Source organism: Pseudophryne corroboree, chromosome 3 (genome assembly GCF_028390025.1).
Source record: "Pseudophryne corroboree isolate aPseCor3 chromosome 3, aPseCor3.hap2, whole genome shotgun sequence".
NCBI classification, from domain to species: domain Eukaryota; kingdom Metazoa; phylum Chordata; class Amphibia; order Anura; family Myobatrachidae; genus Pseudophryne; species Pseudophryne corroboree.
In genome coordinates this window covers 368,947,623-368,968,079 of record NC_086446.1, presented here as the reverse complement: position 1 = coordinate 368,968,079, position 20,457 = coordinate 368,947,623, and the positions used below count along the sequence as shown (strand labels likewise).

At 45.1% G+C, this 20,457-nt stretch overlaps 1 long non-coding RNA gene across 2 annotated transcripts in view; it reads right to left on the bottom strand.

Annotated features, from left to right (window-relative positions):
- Nucleotides 1-639: 639 nt before the first annotated feature.
- LOC135057797 (uncharacterized) overlaps nt 640-20,457 on the bottom strand; it is a 29,819-nt gene continuing 10,001 nt past the window's right edge. The window contains exons 2-3 of one of the 2 annotated variants that reach the window (XR_010244366.1): nt 15,142-15,283; nt 640-803 (exon numbers count right to left, since the gene is read on the bottom strand). This is a non-coding gene — a long non-coding RNA (uncharacterized LOC135057797). Of the gene's footprint in view, nt 804-5,984; nt 6,228-15,141; nt 15,284-20,457 lie in introns of those variants that run through there. The other variant, XR_010244367.1, reaches the window with a different exon arrangement.

Genomic DNA, 20,457 nt, shown 5'->3' with positions numbered 1-20,457 from the left:
GACGTCAGTGTGCGACGGGCAGCGGTGGCCGGGAGCGGATCGAGCCGCTTGCTGGCCTCCACTGCTGTAGACAGTGAGTCACTGTGACTTACTGTCTGCAGCGGCGGCTGCCGCCGGGGGAATATTGTGTGTGCAGCCCGGGCCCTCCACTCTGTCAGAGTGGCCGGGCTCGGGACAACTGTACACAGGGCATCCCCTTGATGACGGCCCTGACCATTTGTGTCAACTTGTGTGCATGTTATCAGGCCAAAATGTCCAGGGTATGTAAACTTTTGATCAGGGTCATTTGGGTAGTTACTGTTGTCATTATGATTTAAAAAGAGTAAACACAGTTGTTTGACAATAAATGGCTTCACCCAACTACTAACCATGAGTGAAAGAAAAGTTTGTGAGTTATCATTCATATTCTCTGACAAATGGCCAGAAAATCACAAATTCTGCTAGGATATGCAAACTTATGAGCACAACTTTATATATACGTACAGAACAACTGGTTAAGCATTCACAAGAAGCAGTAACAGCTGTAACTGGTGCCTTCACAAGAAATAAACACAGTCTCTCCAGAGGCGCGGCACTCGGCATAAAAACTGGACACCAAGGGGTATAGAAACGTTTCAGTGTTATTTACATTATCATCCGGCTAAAGCAAACAATCTACAGACACAACTGATAATCACAAGTCACCCAATGGATAGCCACGCCAAGTCTCGGGACTGCACACCCGCCTGGAGTCAGCTGTTGATAATGTCATCACTTCCGGTAAGATGATGCTAAGTGAAACCATCACCATGACAACCAATACACTGCAAAAATGAGAACAAGTAAATGGCATACAAGAGTAGCAGCAAAGATTTGCAACATGGTATAAAATCAATATAGTATTTAGTAACCAATAGGTAATGTTATTCAAGTATTACAAATAGCTACATTAAATTAAAAAAAAGATAGAATCAAAGATTCATTTAACCCTTTAGGGGAGATATCATCCAGATGTTGTATCCAACGGGCTTCACATTTAAGTAAAAGAAGGTTCTGATCACCACCACTTTTAGTGGTATCTAATATTTGCCACACTATGATTAGCAGTTGCAAAATGTCTTGCAACATAGCTCACTAGTACCACTAAGTACAGTGCACATATGGATGATCTGTGTCCCGTCATACTGTCCTTTAATTTGAATTGGGTTTTTCCCACATATGAATGCCCACAGGGACAAATAATCTGATAAATAATGTATGTGCTAGTACAGGTCAAAAGCTGAAAGCCGCACCTTTGGAGAGGCTAAATATATATTTCCTGAGTTAGACCACAATATATCCAGTGCCCGAAATAAAAAATAACAATGTACAGCATAGATCCCATGCAGTAACTGCACTCAGAATAAACAACTAGAAACGTTTCGAAGAACTTTATTCTCATACGTCTCCTTCATCTGACGAAGGAGAATAAAGTTCTCCGAAACATTGCATACGCAGAGAAATTTCTAGTTGTTTATTCTGAGTGCCGTTACTGCATGGTATCTATCTATCTATCTATCTATCTATCTATCTATCTATCTAAAGTGTGTACAGATAGGCACCCAGGGACTCCAAACAATCCTTAAAAGAGCATTATTTAATAAGGGGATAAAATACTGAGCAGACTTCACCAACATTTCATTGGGATACAGCCCACTTTTATCAAAGTGCACATAAGTTGAGGAACCTTTATATATATACAGGTTGAGTATCCCATATCCAAAATGCTTGGGACCAGAGGTATTTTGGATATGGGATTTTTCCGTATTTTGGAATAATTGCATACCATAATGAGATATCATGGTGATGGGACCTAAATCTAAGCACAGAATGCATTTGTGTTACATATACACCTTATACACACAGCCTGAAGGTAATTTTATACAATATTTTTTGTAACTTTGTGCATTAAACAAAGTGTGTCTACATTCACACAATTCATTTATGTTTCATATACACCTTGTACACACAGCCTGAAGGTCATTTAATACAATATTTTTAATAACTTTGTGTATTAAACAAAGTTTGTGTACATTGAGCCATCAGAAAACAAAGGTTTCACTAGCTCACTCTCACTGAAAAAAGTCCGTATTTCGGAATATTCCGTATTTCGGAATATTTGGATATGGGATACTCAACCTGTATATGGTATTGATCCACTGCACTCACATAGATTTGGGATGAGACAGTAACCTGCTGTAAATTACCAAGGAAAACCACTGACACAAATTAGATTAAGATGACTGGAAACGCCAGTGTGCAGGTGAGCTTTAAACCAGTTAGCATACCTTAAGTTTAATTCTGATGTAATAGCAGTTACCATCAGTGGCTCTGAGAGGGGGGTGGGTGCTCTTTACCGGGGCCCAGACTTGTCCCTGCTGCTCCCCCCACTCCCGGTTGGAACAGTTTGAGCTGGCATAGAGAGGACACTGCTGCAGTAACAGCCTCCCTCCCCAGCCCAGCACATACGCTGCTGCGTGATATGCTGGGGAAAGAGGCAGCTGCAGAGGCATTGTCCCTTCTCTCCCTGCGTGATGTGAAAGGGGGGTTTATTAATAGCACCAGCACATCCGCCCACTTCCTGCCGCCTCCTGCTGCCCATGTCCCCCCATACCGGCGCCCCCCTGTGCAGCAGCGGCGCCCTGCTTCGTGGCTGCACAAAACCTTTAATTCTTAATATTTCCAATGGAGGGGGGCTGGCCACACCTCCCTGCATTGGTCACGCTCCCTCTCATTACCTGGGCCGGGAACTGCTGTCGACGCCCCTGGTTACCATGCTTATAATTCTGAGTGATAGAGTAGGAACTTGCAGAAAAATTGGGTCCCTTTGCAGGGGCTGCAAGCTTAAATATATTAATCCATATTTAACGAAAACCCCATTGTTTATTATGGTGACAGCAGAGCCTCTATGATGTGGAAACAAGGCCAAGTGGGGATTTGGTCAGGATTAATGGTGTCCTCAATGCTGAGAAATACAGGAAGGTACTTATCCATATGCAATACCACCAGAGAGGCATCTGATTAGCAAATTTATTCTGCAGCAGGACAATGACTCCAAACATACAGCCAATGTCATTAAGAACTATCTTCAGCATAAAAAAGAACAAGGACTACTGGAAGTGATGATATGACCCCACAGAGCCCTGATCTCAACATAATCGAGTCTGTCTGGGATAAAATGAAGAGAAAAAAGAATTTGAGCAAGCCTACATCCACAGAAGATTTGTGATTAGTTCTCCAAGATGTTTGGAACAACCTCCCTGCCAAGCTCCTTCAAAAACTATGTGCAAGTGTATCTAGAAAAATGTATGGTGTTTTGAAGGCAAAGGTTGGTCACACCAAATATTGAATTGATTTAGATTTCTCTTCTGTTCATTCACTTTGCATTTTGTTAATTGATAAAAATTAACTATTAACACGCCAGCCGGGATATCTTACTGAACTCATATATATTTTCTTTTCTTTTTTTTTTTTTTTTGCGTTGTTGGGGCCAATGTGATAATGTAAAATGTACACTCTCATATATTTTATGTATATCTCCTGTTTTAGCTATGTTCTCTACAAATAAAAAGCTAGAGAATAAAACTGAGAAAGGTCAGACCTCTCAGAAGTCAGAATTCTGACTACTAAAATTCAGAATGATGTATTCTAGGTGGCCCCAGGGCTCTTCTGTACTATTGCCAATAGAAATATGACAAAAAATTAATTATGAGATTAAAAAGTCAGAATTTAGAAACTTTAAAAGGGCAGAACTCTCAAAATTCGAACTTTAAATCTTAATAAGGTTTCATTCTCAAAATACTGACTTTTAATGTCAGAATTCTGACGTTTAAAATCAGAATTTCGAATTTGTTTTTTAGGTGATACCAGGGTGTAGATATACTAAACCTTCTAAAACAAACAAGGGGTGGTGTTGATCAGAGCAACCAATCAGATCTTTTCTAGAATGTAGCAACTAATTGGTTGCTATGGGCAGCACCTTCACTTTTACTATTTAAAAACTTTACTAAATCTAACCCCAGGAAGCTACACTAGTCTTCCATATTGCAAAGGCTTTTGTTGCTCCAAGATACAGCACATAACAAATCCTAATAATACAGCATTAGAAATCACATTTCCGATTTGCAGTGAACAGGGAGTCAGCAGGGAGACAATAGGTGTCATTCCGACCACTGTGCGATGCCTTTGCACTTCTGCAGGGGGGGGCGGAACTGACATGCGGGGCGGACTAGCCCTGCTCTGGGCATCCCCCCGCATGTCAGTGTGAATGATCATAGCTGTGCTAAATGTAGCACAGCTACGATCAACTCGGAATGGCAGTCGTCGTTGCCTAGCGATCGCCTTTGAGACAGAGGCGGTCGCTGGGCGGAAGGGGGCTGGACGGCGGCATTAAGCCGCCGTTTAGGGGGAGCAGTCCGCCCAATGCAGGTGTGGCCGGACCGTTGGGGGAGCAGGCCGCTGTGGCTGCGTGACATCTCACACAGCCGCTGCGGCCAGCGGCAGCGACGAACAACTCCCGGCCAGCCACAGGAGCTGCGCTGGCCGGGAGATGCTTTTCTATTTGTGCGGGGGGAGTGGCACTTACATGCGGGGTGGACTAGCCCTGTGCTGGGCGTCCCCCCGCATGTCTGAGTACCTGATCATAGCTGTGCTAAATTTAGCACAGCTACGATCAACTCGGAATGACCCCCTATGAGTAAGAGAGAGGGTAATTGCAACACCATGTGAGGATAATTAATTACACAAGGTAAAAGGGAGGTATAAGCTTTGCCAGCAACAGTTTTTGGGGTGATTGAAATCCAGACAAGAGCCTCATGTCTGGGGGAATTTAGCTAGCTTTCAGTGATGTGAATCAATGCTTTTTTAAGGTAATCTACAAACCAAAGTAAGTTGATTGATTCAGGAGCTGAGTGTAACATGGTTCTATCCAGTTCATGATGATGACCATTCTGGCTAGTGACAGCAACTTACAAATCAGTTTACAGTGTTGATTATTTAGGTTTATTGTAATTGTTGTGATTAACTGGCAATCCTACTAAATATGTTTGAATGTTCCCCCTCAGCCTCCATCACAGGAGAGGCATTTGATAAATTGTATGAATCCTCAAGGCAGTCACATGCCATAAGTACAGTGGTTTACTGGACATTTCCTTCATGGATGCACATTTCAAGATTTCCTCATTATCTTTCCCATTCTTTGATGTCTATGAATTAAGTCAGATGTTGTTGCAATTTAATTGCTGTTTTTTCCATTATTTTGGGAGATATAATGTGACAGAGTAGATATAACAGTCTTTTGTGGACCCAAGATCAAATATTGTGTTTAAAAATTAGAGAGGCTTGGGAAGCCTGATTTAGGTTATAAGGAGATTATAAAATATTGTAATTGAACAAAATGGAATTGCTCCGTCTCAGGAATATCATATTGGGAATTTATAATCCTCAAATCTTCGGACTGAATCAAAGAAGATTAAATGCTGTATGAGAGTTAATCCTTTGTATAACCAGGTATGAAATTGATTACAATTTGAACTTGGTGGAAATAATGGATTTTGAAAGAGAAGTGTCATGAGAGAGGAGAATCTTGATAGGTAATATTTAGGTATAATGATATTCTCAATAACTGGGTTATTTAGGTAAGGTAGAGGAGGTTTTTCTTTAAATTCAACCATTTAATGTCAACCCACTGTTTGTTGTTAGGGCAGGTTAGGACATGGCTAAATTTTACTCTATATTAATATTTCAGGATATTTGATATAGTCAAGACACAGATACCTGTGGATAGGTCGAGAATGGAGTGAATAATAATCTGTAATTCTAACATGCAAATCTAGAATTCAGAGCTTGAATAAAAAAAAAATATATTTATATTTTTTACATTTATTGTAAGCATTAAAGGAATCACAAATGCGAACTTACAATAATGCAATAAGAGTAAACAGGACACAGTCCAGCCAAGTAGGAAACAGTAATAGGAGACAGTTACTAAACAATATAACAGATCCATATGAAGAGGAGAGAAAGGGGAAACAAATGAGAGTGTAGAGATAAGGAGAAAGGAGACAGAATACAGCTGGGAAGGGAAGGAGTGTTCCACATGGACAGAGGTTAGCTGGACCAGTTAACTTCAACAGATTAGAGAGTTCCTCAGGATTCTTGTGATAGAATCCATTTGGTACATGTCCATATCTGGTTACTGACTGAGGTGACTGTGGGAAGAGAGGAGGAGGGGGAGTGAGATCTTCCAAGAGGCAGGTAACAACACGCATAATACATCCAAATAGGTCACAAACTGTTTAAACTGCTTCCATTTGGCATACGCTACAGGTCCATTCCCGCAAAGTCGACCAGATCCATTAAAAGCTTCTTCCCACTAGCTGTCCACCAGCTGAACAATATATAAAAAGTCTAACATGTATAATATGTCTAATATGTCGAGTCTATCGTACAGTTGCAATGTGCAGTTTGAACTCATACGTGTAATATTTGTAATGTATGCTATGTTTTTTCCCCTTCTTATGCTAAGTATATGTTGCTGCTTGGCGATGTATTGTACCGCAAAAATTCCTAGTGTACGTGAGTACACCTGGCCAATAAAGCTGATTCTGATTTTGAAATATAATTTGTAGGTGTGTTTATGGCAATTTGGGATACAGAGGAGTAGTATGTACTTCAGATCATGTAAAACCTGTAGACCGAGAATCTGGAAAGCCTGGGAAATAGTCTCCATCCAAAAAGGTTGGAGTTTGGGGCAGCTCCATCAGATATGAAAAAAGAACCCTGCTGCTCATAATTCCTCCAACAGTAGGGACGTTGTGCCAGCAATACAGAAATTCTCTTTAATGGAGACATTTGTAGATTATTTAGAAGCACATTTAATGATGTTAGCCCATTCCACTTGGACTGGCTATTTTCCCAGTTTGCATAGGATACCTCTCAGCATCAAAATGGGGAGTAGGAAACTACATAGAATAGATATGAAACCTTTGGAAGGGTGTAGTATTGTATGCCGGCGGCTGGGCTCCCGGCGACCAGCATACCGGCGCCGGAATCCCGACCGCCGGCATACCGACAGCGTGGCGAGTGCAAATAAGCCCTTTGTGGGCTCGCTGCACTCGCCATGCTGCGGGCACGGTGGCACGCTACGTGCACCATGCTATTTATTCTCCCTCCAGGGGGGTCGTGGACCCCCAAGAGGGAGATAAAGTGTCGGTATGCCGACTGTCGTGATTCCGGCGCCAGTATACTGTGCGCCGGGATCCCGACAGCCGGCAAACTGAAGACCACCCCTTTGGAAGAGTGACCAGAGAGACAGAGCTGCTCAACTCTGAATAACTGCTCTGTGTCTATTTTTTATTATTAATTCCATAGGGCTGGTTTGTAGAAGATACTAACTATTAGGCTCTTTTTAATGGCTCACATTCTGCCTACCCATAAGAAATTCTGGAGCGCAGAGTTGGCCACATTTGCAACCTATACTTAAGCAGGAAAAAGATACATGTATGAAAAAAATCACGTTTACAGACACGTATTCAGTCTCATACAACATGTCTGGCTGTACAACACTAGCATATGCTTTTACATCAGGAGTAGCAGGTGTATACACCTATGCTCCACAATTCTTTAGATAAAACATTCATATAGCATAGTGACACAGTTAGATAAAGCAGGGCCTTAACTAGCGGTGTGCGAGTGATACTGCTGCCTAGAGCACATATCCAAGGGGGCTACCATTGCTCCTCTGTTGGTAACTGCATTTGTCTTATAGGGTGATTACAAAGGCAGTGAGAAGTGAGGAAGTCCAAACTTCAGTAGCTGAATAGCCTTTATGGAAGCAGTTCTGATGGGGACTGGGTTTGTTTTAGGGGTGGAGTCTGTTGAGGGGGTGGGATTCCTCCTCATAGAGTCTGATTCTGGGTTGGTCGCAGTTGTGGCCTTCCTTGCATCTTTTGCTGCAGTTGTATCTGTGACTTTATGCTAATAATGCTACAGTGCCCTTCCATGGTATATATCCATGCATCTAAATATACAAAGATAGAGATGCCCACTTTCAGTGTCTACAGATGCTGCAATCATGCTGTGTGCATCTTTAGATGCCACCAGTGGTCACATCATTATAACTTTCACCAGCCCTATGCTAGGTGCAGATCATCAGTCTTAGTATGACCTCCAATGTGAGCAATTAAGTGTCTCTATACATAACCACTTCAGCAACACGCCCATACTATGTTATATCTGCATCTGATTAGCCAACCCCCTGTAACCACACAGGAACAACAACAGATTTCTAATACACTTCTTGGTGCGCGTGTCTGGCTCTGTACTGTAACTCTGTATAAATAGGATTTTGGTACCTACCGGTAAATCCTTTTCATGTAGTCCGTAGAGGATGCTGGGTTCCACATTAGTACCATGGGGTATAGACATGTCCACCAGGAGCCATTGGCATTTTAAGAGTTTGAGAGTGTGGGCTGACTCCTCCCTCTATGCCCCTCCTACCAGACTCAGTCTAGAAACTGTGCCCGAGGAGATGACATACTTCGACAGAAGGATTATACACAGATAGTGGTGAGATTCATACCAGCTCACACATACAAGGCACGTCAAGCCAACTAACTTGAACTACGCAGCAACTGCTGAAACATTACTTACCAAGTAACAATGCAGTACTCAACTAAACGAAGTTGTACTGAACTCAGTAATATTTGCAGGTAAACGAAGCGCTGGGCGAGTGCCCAGCATCCTCTATGGACTACGAGAAAAGGATTTACCGGTAGGTACCAAAATCCTATTTTCTCTTATGTCCTAGAGGATGCTGGGGTCCACATCAGTACCATGGGGATGTACCAAAGCTCCCAGAATGGGAGGGAGAGCACGGAGGCTCCTGCAGAACTGATTGACTGAACTTCAGAACATCAGAGGCCAAAGTATCGAACTTGTAAACTTTGCAAACGTGTTCGACCTCGACTAAGTTTCAACATGGCAAAGTTGTACTGCCGAGACACCCCGGGCAGCCGCCCAGGAAGACCCCACCTTACGGGTAGAGTGGGCCTTAACAGATTTCGTACACGGCAGTCTTGCCGTGGAATAAGCGTGCTGGATAGTAAACCTAATCCAGCAAGAGATCATCTGCTTAGAAGCAGGACACCCAATCTTCTTGGGATCGTATAGGACAAACAGAGAGTCCGACTTTCTGTGACGAGAAGTTTTCTTCACATATATCTTCAGAGCCCTTTACGACATCCAAGGACTTTGAAGTAAATCGGGGAGTCAGTAGCCACTGGCACCACAATAGGTTGGTTGAAATGAAATGCCGACACAACCTTCGGAAGACTGTGCTGACAAGTCCGGAGCTCAGCTCTATCTTCATGGAAGATTAAGTAAGGGCTTTTACAGGATAAAGCCCCCAGCTCGGACACCCATCTAGCAGAAGCTAAGACCAACAAAGTGACTGCCTTCCAAGTAAGAAATTTGAGCTCTACCTCCTGTAGAGGCCAAACCAATCCGATTGGAGGAACTGCAACACCACGTTAAGGTCCCATGGCGCCATAGGCGGTACACAGGGAGGTTGGATATGCAGAACTCCCTTCAAAAAGGTCTGAACCGCAGGTAGGGCAGCCAAATGTTTCTGAAAGAAAATGGACGGGGCTGAAATCTGGACCTTCACAGATCCCAACCGCAGACCCATATCCACTCCTGCTTGCAGGAAGAGGAGGAAACGTCCCAGTTGAAACTCCACCGTAGGAAACTTCTTGGACTCACACCAAGAGACATATTTCTTCCAAATATGATGGTAATGTTTAGACGTTACCCCTTTCCTAGCCTGTATGAGGGTAGGAATAACTTTCATTGGATTGCCCTTCCGAGCAAGAATCAGGCGCTCAACTTCCATGCCGTCAAATGTAGCTGCGGTAAGTCTTAATAGGCGAACGGCCCCTGCTGCATCAGGTCCTCCCAAAGAGGAAGAGGCCTCAGCTCTTCTTGCAGTAGATTCAGAAGGTCCACGTACCAAGCCTTTCTTGGCCAGTCTGGAGTAATGAGGATCGCTGGAACCCTTGTTCTCCTTATGAGGTTTAGGATTCTTGGGATGAGTGGGAGTGGAGGAAACCCGTACACTGACTGAAACACCCACGGAGACACCAGGGCATCCACTGCCACTGCCTGTGGATCCCTCGACCTGGAATAATAACGCTGAAGCTTCTTATTGAGACGAGAGGCCATCATGATTATTTGGGGTAGGCCCCAAAGATCTGTTACTTCCTTGAACACCTCCGGATGGAGTCCCCACTCCCCTGGATGGAGATTGTGTCTGCTGAGGAAGTCTGCTTCCCAGTTGTCTACTCCCGGAATGAAGATGGCTGACAGCACCAACGCGTGCTTTTCTGTCCAGAGGAGTAGTCTTGTCACCTCTGACATTGCCGCTCTGTTCTTCGTTCTGCCCTGTTGGTTTATGTAAGCCACTGTTGTTACATTGTCCGACTGCACTTGAATGGCCCTATTTCTTAGAAAAGGGGCCGCCTGTAGTTCCAGAACGTTGATGGGCAGGCCGGCTTCCAGGCTTGACCACCGTCCTTAGAAGGTCCCTCCTTGAGTGCCTGCTCCCCAGCCCCTGAGGCTTGCATCCGTTGTTAGCAGGACCCAGTCCTGAATCCCGAACCTGCGGCCTTCCAGGAGGTGAGGCAATTGGAGCCACCAGAGGAGTGAAATCCTCGCCCTTGGCGACAGACAAATTCTCTGATGCATGTGGAGGTGAGATCCTGACCACTTGTCCAGGAGATCCAGTTGGAAGGTCCGAGCATGGAACCTCCCGTACTGGAGAGCCTCGTAAGAGGCCACCATCTTTCTCAATAGGCGAATGCAACCGATGGATTGAATCACCAACGCCTTGTCCTGTGGAAGAAACACCCTCTGCACTTCCGTATCCAGGATCATTCCCAGAAATGACAATCTCTGGGTTGGTTCCAAATGTGACTTTGGAAAGTTCAGAATCCACTCGTGACTCTGGAGCAGCTTCTCCTTGGACGATGCCTTTATCAGGAGATCGTCCAGATATGGAATGATGTTCACACCCTGCTTGTGGAGGAGTATCATCATTTCCGCCATCACCTTGGTAAACACCCTCGGTGCTGTGGAGAGGCCGAATGGCAGAGCGTGGAACTGAAAATGACAGTCCAGCAATGTGAAGCGGAGATAAGCCTGATTCGGCAGCCAGATCGGAATGTGAAGGTATGCATCCTTGCTATCCAGTGATACCAGGAATTCCCCCTCTTCCAGACCTGATATCACCACCCTGAGAGACTCCATCTTGAACTTGAACTCCTTTAGAAAGGGGTTCAATGATTTTAGGTTCAGAATGGGCCTGACCGAACCATCCAGTTTCGGTACCACAAAAAGGTTCGAATAGTAACCTTTGTTCAGCATGTGAGGTGGTACCGGCACAATGACTTGTGCCTCTACCAGCTAGACAGCGTCTTGAAGTACTGCGCTGTCCTCCAACAGAGTTGGTAAGCCCGACTTGAAAAAACGATGAGGAGGGAGACTTTGAAATTCCAGCCTGTATCCCTGATACACAATATCTACTACCCAGGAATCCAGGCCGGACGATACCCAGACATGATTGAAATGATTGAGTCTCGCTCCCACTGGCCCCACCGCCGGGCCGTGCAGTCCACCATCATGTGGAGGACTTTGGGGTACCTGAAGCAGGCTTTTGTTCCTGGGAACCTGCAGCTGCAGGTTTCTTGGACTTAACCCTACTTCCCCTAAAGAAGGTATTGGATGTCATGGCCTTTCTAGGCTTGTTAGGCCGAAAGGACTGCTGTGCAGCTGAGGAGAAGGATTTCTTCGGAGAAGGTGCTGCTGAGGGAAGAAACAGCGACTTACCAGCTGTAGCGGTTGATATCCATGCGTCTAGAGCTTCCCCAAAGAGAGCCTGACCTGTATAGGGTAGCGACTCCACACTTCTTCTGGATTCCATGTCGGCCGACCACTGGTGCAGCCATAGTCCCCGACGAGCTGAAACAGACATGGAACCCAGGTCTTTCATGGATTCTACCATAAAACCTGCAGAATCATGTATGTTGCGTAAATATAATGCAACGTCATCCCTATCCATCGTATTCCAATCCTCAAGCAAGGTAGCCGACCACTTCACTATTGCTTTTGCAATCCATGCACTAGCAATAGTGGGATGTAATATGGCCCCAGAGGCAGTATACATTGATTTAGGTGTGTTATCAATCTTTCAATCTGCAGTCTCCTTTAAGGCGGTAGATCCCGGAACAGGCAAAACCACAATTTTTGAGAGTCTGGACACAGATGCGTCAACAATTGGAGGGTTTTCACACTTTTTCCTATCCTCCTCAGGGAAAGGAAAAGCCACCTGAACCCTTTTAGGGATCTGGAACTTTTTCTCAGGGTTTACCTATGCTTTTTCAAATATAGCATTCAACACCTTTTAACGCAGGGAAGGTTAGCGAGGCTTTTTTTATTTTCAGTGAAAAAAGCCTCCTCAACCAGCTCAGGTGTGGTATCATTAACATTTAACACATCCCTGATAGCCTCTATCAATAATTGCACCCCCCATGCAAGAGATGCGGACCCCCGCAACACATCCCCATCACCGTCTGTAGTGTCAGAATCGGTATCCGTGTTGTCTTGTGTGACATGCACAAGCGCACGTTTGTGGGGGTATATAGCGGGGTGTCCTGAGGTACCAGACATAGGCCATACAGCCATAGAGCTCTGTAATACCTGGGTGGCAGATTCATTACTAGCAAACCTGTCAGAAATCTGAGAAATCCAAGTTTTGATAGAGGAAAACCACTCTGGTTCCCTTGCTGGTATCTGTGCTAAACCAGTGCTAACCTGATTACATGGAATGGGATCATCCTGGGAGGATAAATCCTCTGCAGCATATGACACAGTGTCCCTGGACATAGCTAAAGGAGACCACCAAACACTCCACACACACAGGTGGGGCAGACAGTTTCCCCCCAAGAAAGGCAAGAGAGACACAGAGATCGGAGCCAACCCACAGCACAGCGCTTTTAGTAAAAGGCAACCCCTTACAGCGCAGACTGTGTCCCTTAATAGGAGACACAGTCATTTTGCAGCCTCCCCTCCCTTCTACAACCCCCTGGTACTGTGTACAGTCAGATGGAGCTGCTGTGGAGGGACCTGATCTTCCATCCAGCGCTGTGCAGGCAGGAAAATGGCACTGGAACGCTGCTGGATCTGCTCTGAGGAGAATCTCCGCCCCCTTAATGGCACCTGTCTTCCCGCTCTTCAGATCTTTATACTGGCCTGAGGAAATTTGCTGTCTGAGATCCGCGGACCCCGACAGGCTTGCTGACCAGTGTGGGGGTAAGCGCTGGCCCAGAGCACCCCTCACAGTGCTGCACTATGTGCCTCTGGTACCTTCCCAGGAGCGCAGTTAATACTGCGCTCCCTCCCCGTTGCCGCCGTCTTCACACCGGCCCCCCGCTTGCTAGGGGGGGGTCGGTGACTAACTCACCACTTCTTCAGCTCTGTAAGGGGTTGGCGGCATGCTGCTGGGGCAAGTGGTCCCCTGTGGGTGAGACCGATCCGACCCCTCTGGAGCTCAGTGTCCAGTCAGCGGAGTCAGTGGCTCAGACCCCGCAGGGCGGACACTACTCCACCCCTTAGTCCCTCTCTGCAGGCAGGCTGTTGCCAACAGCCTCCTGTAAAAAAACAAACTGTAAAATAACTTTTACTAGAAAAGCTCAGGAGAGCTCCCATAGCTGTGACCGGCTCCTCCGGGCACATTTTCTAAACGGAGTCTGGTAGGAGGGGCATAGAGGGAGGAGCCAGCCAACACTCTCAAACTCTTAAAGTGCCAATGGCACCTGGTGGACCCGTCTATACCAATGGTACTAATGTGGACCCCAGCATCCTCTAGGACGTAAGAGAAATATGGCTTTTGTTATTATAATTTGTTTAAAATTTCCACTGCTGTTTTAAAGGCCCAGTGGCACCAAGAGGTTTTAGAATTCTTGACTGTAACATCTATATATTAATTTATTTATTAACATTTATGTAGCTCTAGCATATTCCATTGCACTGTCTTTCAAGTCGGGTAGAAGTGGATTGGGACCTGAAAGTGGCCCTGGAAAAAATTGTAGAAGTGGCCTCAAAGGGGCAGCACCAGAGGTATATCAAGTAACTATGGCGGCAGCACCACCCCTCACATGTCAAGAACAAAGCAGGTCCCACATGCACATCAGCCCACCGGGGATCTTTCCTTTAGGCCGATATGACCAATCCAGCTCTGCTGTCATATATAGTTTCAAAGAGGACCCCTTCAAGTCAGTACATGCCAAGGTGGAGAGAGAGGTGACTGTGAGACACCCTATTGGGGGGGTGGCTGGGGGGAAGAGCAGGAAACACAGGCATGTCATGAGCATTCTTGAGGCGCGCAATGACAACGCCTGCATTTCCTGCAAGTGGAAATATGGCAACGGTGCACCTGCATACGTAGCCAGGCAGGGCTCAACCTCTGTTTGATGCCTTTGCAATGGAAACGCAATTGCATTGAAATCGCAGGGCAGCGCCACACATGGTGGCTGGCCTTTCCCTGTGCTAGGCAGCCCCCAGCATGTGATTTTAGTGATCACAGATTTTGCTTAGATTGCAAAATCTGCAATCAACTCTGAATAACCCCTGTAAACTCTAAAGTGTCAGGAACTGATGTGACTGATTAAATATTCTTTGTACAGGGCTGTGTAATATGGTGGTGCTATATAAATAAAGGTTAACAAATACATAAGGGTACATTCTACAGGCCCATGAGGCTACAGAATCAGTACCTTGGGAAGTACCTTGTTTTAGCCTACAGGTGTCACTGTTAGCACTACAGTGAGGGAAAATGCATGTCAAAAGCTCTCAGTATGCAGTAGTGACGCCAACAGTTTATAAGAATATGATACATCTTGTGAAACACCTCCAGATCATGCACATGATTTATGAATGAATAATCTAACAGAGCAGTCAGTACATGTGTTTTAATCAGGAGATTGATAATGTTAGACATGTCGCAGAAAATTAAATTAAAATATAGAGTGCCGTTTAACAAATACCTTTAAAGAAAAAAAGATAATTCACCTTTAATCCCACATTTTTCCTTCCATGGTACTTGCATTGAACTGCAGCCCGCACACCACATTTCCTGTAGCATTTCTAAAATCATCAATCATCTTGTTTCCTCGCTGTAAAATGTCATTCCTTTTACAGATTTTTGTGGTATCTGCAGAAAAAAGTTATACATTTCAGAAACAGACAGAAATCTTGAACCAGGCTGTCTCATCAATTCTAAACTATTCTCCACACCACTTCCCTACAAATTGGTGAGCAATATAAAGACCGCATACTGGATACTAAAATTAACTCTGCGTTTCTGAAACCCTATATTAAAAGGCAGCTGTTGCCTAAACACAGTTATGGTAGTTGATTTTTGGGCTGGTAAACATACATCCCAACATGACCCTCTTCAGGAGGGACAGAATGCTCTGCTTCTGGACTTCCCTCTTAATTTATACTTGCCATTACCCGTGCTGAAACACCTTTCTTATCCATTAACCTGTTCAATACAGGTGCCGGCAATCATACATTAAAAGTCCAGAAGTAGAGCATTGTGTCCTCCTGGAGAGGGTCATGTTGGGAGGTATGGGTAAATGGTAATCCAGGAGGAGGTGTCTGTAGGAAAAAGACACCTCCTGCCAGCATCTGCGATCTGAGGGCTTAATTCAGATCTGATCGCTGGGCTACGTTTTTTGCTGCCCTGCGATCAGATAGTCGCCGCCTACAGGGGGAGGGGAAAAATCGCTGTCCAAGTGTGCGATCGCTTCGTTAGCAGAGCTGCACAAAAATCAGTTTGTGCAGTCTCTGCGCAGCCCAGGACTTACTCAGCCGCTGCGATTGAATCCTCCTGCTCGGGGCCGGAGCTGACGTCAGACACCCTCCCTCAAAACTCCTGAGCGCACCTGCGTTTTTCTGGACACTCCTGGAAAACGGTCAGTTACCACCCACAAACGGCCTCTTCCTGTCAATCTCCTTGCAAATGCCCCTGTGACTTGATCCTTCGCACCATCCCGTCGCAAGGCACCGATCCCCGAAGCAGCCGTCTGTTGCACCGGCACAGTGCAGCTTAGACGCATGCGAAAACACACAGAAGCGATCAGATCTGAATTACCCCGAGTACTGTATCTGAATAAGTTACGGCTAACCATTGCGACCATTGGTCGCAATGGTTAGCTTACTCATACTGGCCATGTCTGCCTATGCCAAAGCTGTCTGCCTATGCCAAAGCTTACTCATACTGGCTATGGGAACTTCTCTGCCAGGTTCAGTAGGCTCAGTGCACCTACAAAGCGAGAATGACACACACTCCCATTTTGGAGAATGGTCTTGGATGCTGCCTCATTCTAACCACCTAGTAACTAGTGAATGGATAAGCTGCATATTCATCTTTCCCCCATAATGGTTTCTAGCATACTTGCTCACTTTAGGAAAAATTGTGTCTACCATTGCGTCAATTTGGCCTGTGTAAAATGTGCTAGAGGAAGAGGTGGGGCCCCCGACAGATGGGCCCACCGGGGGTTCCCCTGTACCCCTGTGGGCCAGTCCAACTTTACTCTCAGGAGAGAGAGAAATAAAGTGGACAGAGATAAGGTACCAACCAATCAACTCCTGTCACTTTTCAAATACAGCCTTTAAAATGTCAGGAGCTGATTGGTTGGTTCTTTATCCCGCTCCACTTTATCTCTCTCCAAGCTTTGGCAAAAATCCCCCATTGGGGGCCAGTAGGCAAGCATGGTTTACAGTAAGTATGGTTTCCACTATTTGTATGTGACAGGTGCAGTTATTTCAACTTCTAAAATCAAACCTGTAACATATATTCCAAACTTTAATCCCAGTTGTGGCAATGCCTTCACTTTGGGAGGGAAAATAAAATCTACAGTACTTTCCAAGGTCTTTGGGAATCTAAAATCAGCAAAAGAACTATTAACAGATTTTTGTGATTACCTTTCTACCACCCCAGCCTCCAGAGAAATAAAAAAAGGAGAGATCAGTTTATAGCTCCGAATAAATAAAAACATCAAAATCTCTCTGCTGTTTCTTTTCAACATTTACAACACAGAAAAACTAATTAAATAGGATTTTGTGTCTCCCTCGTCCCTCCCTAACGGCTGGGGATTCTTTAATTAGCGCTGGTTGAAGCTGTGCCTATTTTTCTGGAGAGATGGATGTAATTATAAGAATCTCTCTCACTCTCTCTAAACTACCATTTTAATAACTGTTCAGCTTCTAATTACGCTCCTAGGTTTAGCGAATTGAAAAGGCAGAAAGAAAAAAAAAAGGAAAAAAGGAAAAGGAAAATAATTAGAAGGTGGAGAAGATGCAGAATATTAACGAGCTGCGTTGAAAGGGTCAGTCCCACTTAGCGAAGGAAGCAAAAAAAAATTGATTTTCTTCAACGGTTTACAGAGATAATTGGCAACGGGATTAATGAACTGTGAGCGGTTTGCTTGTGTGTGTCCTGTGAAAAAATAAATGTATTTTATCCTTCAAAAGTGAAGCAGTGAATCTCTCTGATCAGTTGCTAAGTGTCCTCCTTGCCAGGCGAATGATCGTATGTGAGACAATTTTGGAAACAGAAAATGTAAGAACAAGAGAGAGGCTGCTTTGTGGTTTATTAGGTTAGAACAATACCTGAAAAATAAGTACATTTTTGTAATTGCCTAGTAATTTGTAATTTGTCTCACCAGTGAAAATGTACTAATTAACTGATTTGAGGTTCATAATCAGTGACAAATGATTCATAGTTGCATCCAAATTCGTGACTCTTGTCTTTAAGGAGATATTTTGTACAAATTGATGCTCATAAAAATCCTACTGCAACCAATAGCAATCAATTAAATTGTAAGGAGACTACCTAATGCTGAAAAGCCATGTTACCAGTGTACGGTATATAGGTATTTCCGCTGTCATAAGGTTTTTTTTAGCCACTTCATCTTATGGGGTATATTGGGAACATAAAGTGGCCCTAGAAAATATTCTGACAGTGTCTTGGTTTTGTGGAAGGGGCCAAATTAGGCTGAGTTAAATGCATGTGCCATCATTTTGGTGGTAACCCAATAAGATCATAGATGACAGACAGTGCTGTAGATGCACACTGTGTTGCTTTAATATAAAGGTCAGGGAGTTGTATCACTGCCAGCCACTTGTTATTCAGGAAGTGCCTCTGCAGCCATTGTCCAGCATGACTGCAGCCAGTAAAGTCACACTTCTGCAGCTCTTCAGAGTAGGCTTATCATACTATCCATTTAAACCATTAATTACACAAGTTTTATGGCTGATTAAAACCAGGTGAAATGCTGGCTTGAATTAAGCCAGCCGCAGAACCTGTGTAATTCATGAGTGTCCCAGTATAAAGGGATAGTATGGTAAGCCTACTTCAGATTCCTATGGTGATTTGCACACAGATCACTTACAAGTGCTGCTCTCTACTACCTGTTCTTGCAGCTTTCATTATGTGCTGTTGCTGGTGTACTAAGCTAAATTGCTGCTTGTCTGGATCAATACATGTAATATGGGAAACAAGGCAATGGGTGGACTCACTAGGCTGCATTGCATAGCTTGCTCCAAAGTTAAATCAACAGCACCAATATTTTATATTTAGTCCTCCTTCCCCCAATCAGCATTAACACCTATTTTAACTGAATTCTGTTGATTCAGTGTTAAGGCTGGTTGGACTATATGGAGGGTAACGGCATCATCTGTATATGTTTAACAAGAAAAGGTACATTCATTTGAAATAAAAACAGTGGATATCTGGCTGTCACAAGTTTTACTGATTTTCATTTACGTTACTGCAGAACATACTATACCCTCTAGTGACCTTCTGCCGCAGTCCAGCCATCACCAAATCTTTCTTGATCCACAGAGTTGTAGGTTTACGCCTAACCTCTCCTGGGAATACATACGCATGTTCAACGTTCGAGATGTCAGGGGTCAGAAGACCGACAGCGGCATCCCCATAGTGAGAATGACGACAGGTGTTCAGTAAGTATACTTATCCCACCCTAACCCGCCCTTCCTGCAGCCTAACACTGCCCATACAACATTACCCTAATCCTCCCCGGTGGTGCCTAAACCTGCCCCCCTCCCAGCAGCCTACCCCTAGCGCTTTCCCCCGCAGCCTAAACCTAACCCTCCCTGGTGATGCCTAAAACCTAACCCCCCTCCCCGCAGCCTAACCCTCCCACCTGCAGTGTAAGACTACCCCCCCAGTGCCTAAACCTACCACCCCCTGTGGCCTAATGCTAACAGTTCTCAGCATACTTACGATCGGGATGCCAGCTGTCGGTATGCCAGCGTCAACATTTCAACTGATGTTGGGATTCCGGCGCTGGTCCTCTGGCCGTGTGTCAGGATTCCCGAGCCGACATTTTTTCTGCCAGCATCCTGACTACCGGCATCCTGAACACATCCCCTCTACTGCACCCCCTCCCTTTCTCTCATTGCCTCTCTCCATGTTCCAGTCCAGCCCCCTGCCATTCTTGCCTGAAGTGTCTTTGCCTGAAACTAATGCTTTTTCTTTTGAAAAGAGTGGTGTTGTTGGCAGGTTTGTTTTGCAGAATACCCATCTGTTCCAGTTGCCGATGTCAACTGCAGACTCATCTCGCACCCATCCATTTTTTTTCACTGCCCGGCTTCCTGGATTCTCATGGATATGGTATGTGTTTGCAGGGCAGCTAACAAGGGGTTACTGCAGGGACATTTTTCCTGGGCCCAGATAGACAGGGGGCCCGGGCCGCCTCTGCAGCTCCTGATGAGTGCATAACTGTATATAAATGTCCTCAAATAAAATGTCCACCACCATGGAAGAGACAAAATAACTGACAATATGCACTATCAAATACATAGGAACACAATGAAGTATCACATTTAACAGTAGTCAAAGAGAAGGCAACATTATGTCTGCAGAATTGCAGCAGACCAACTATCACACTGGGAAAACTCCAGCTGCACAGATGTGAGAGGGAAGTGTAGGGGTATGTGACTGAGGAATGTGTGTGTGAGAGGGAGGTGGCTGGGGCAGGAGCATATACTGTATGCATGAGAGGCAGGGGCAGGAGCATATGTGTGAGAATGTGTGTTAGAGGGAGGTGGATGGGGCAGGGCTGGTGTATATGTAAGGGTGCTGATGCGGTGTAGTGCCCGCTGCCGTGCAGGTGTACCGCGCTCCTTACTTCAAGATGTTTTCCTCGTTTCCAGACCGCTCTTTCTTTGCTTTGTCCGGGCGAAATTCTTCCTCGGGACCTCTACACGGGGACTCGGCCTGGAGGGCCGACGGCTAGAGGAAAAAGAGACACTATCACCGCGTGCCCACCCCTTCCACGACGGGGGAAGAGTGGC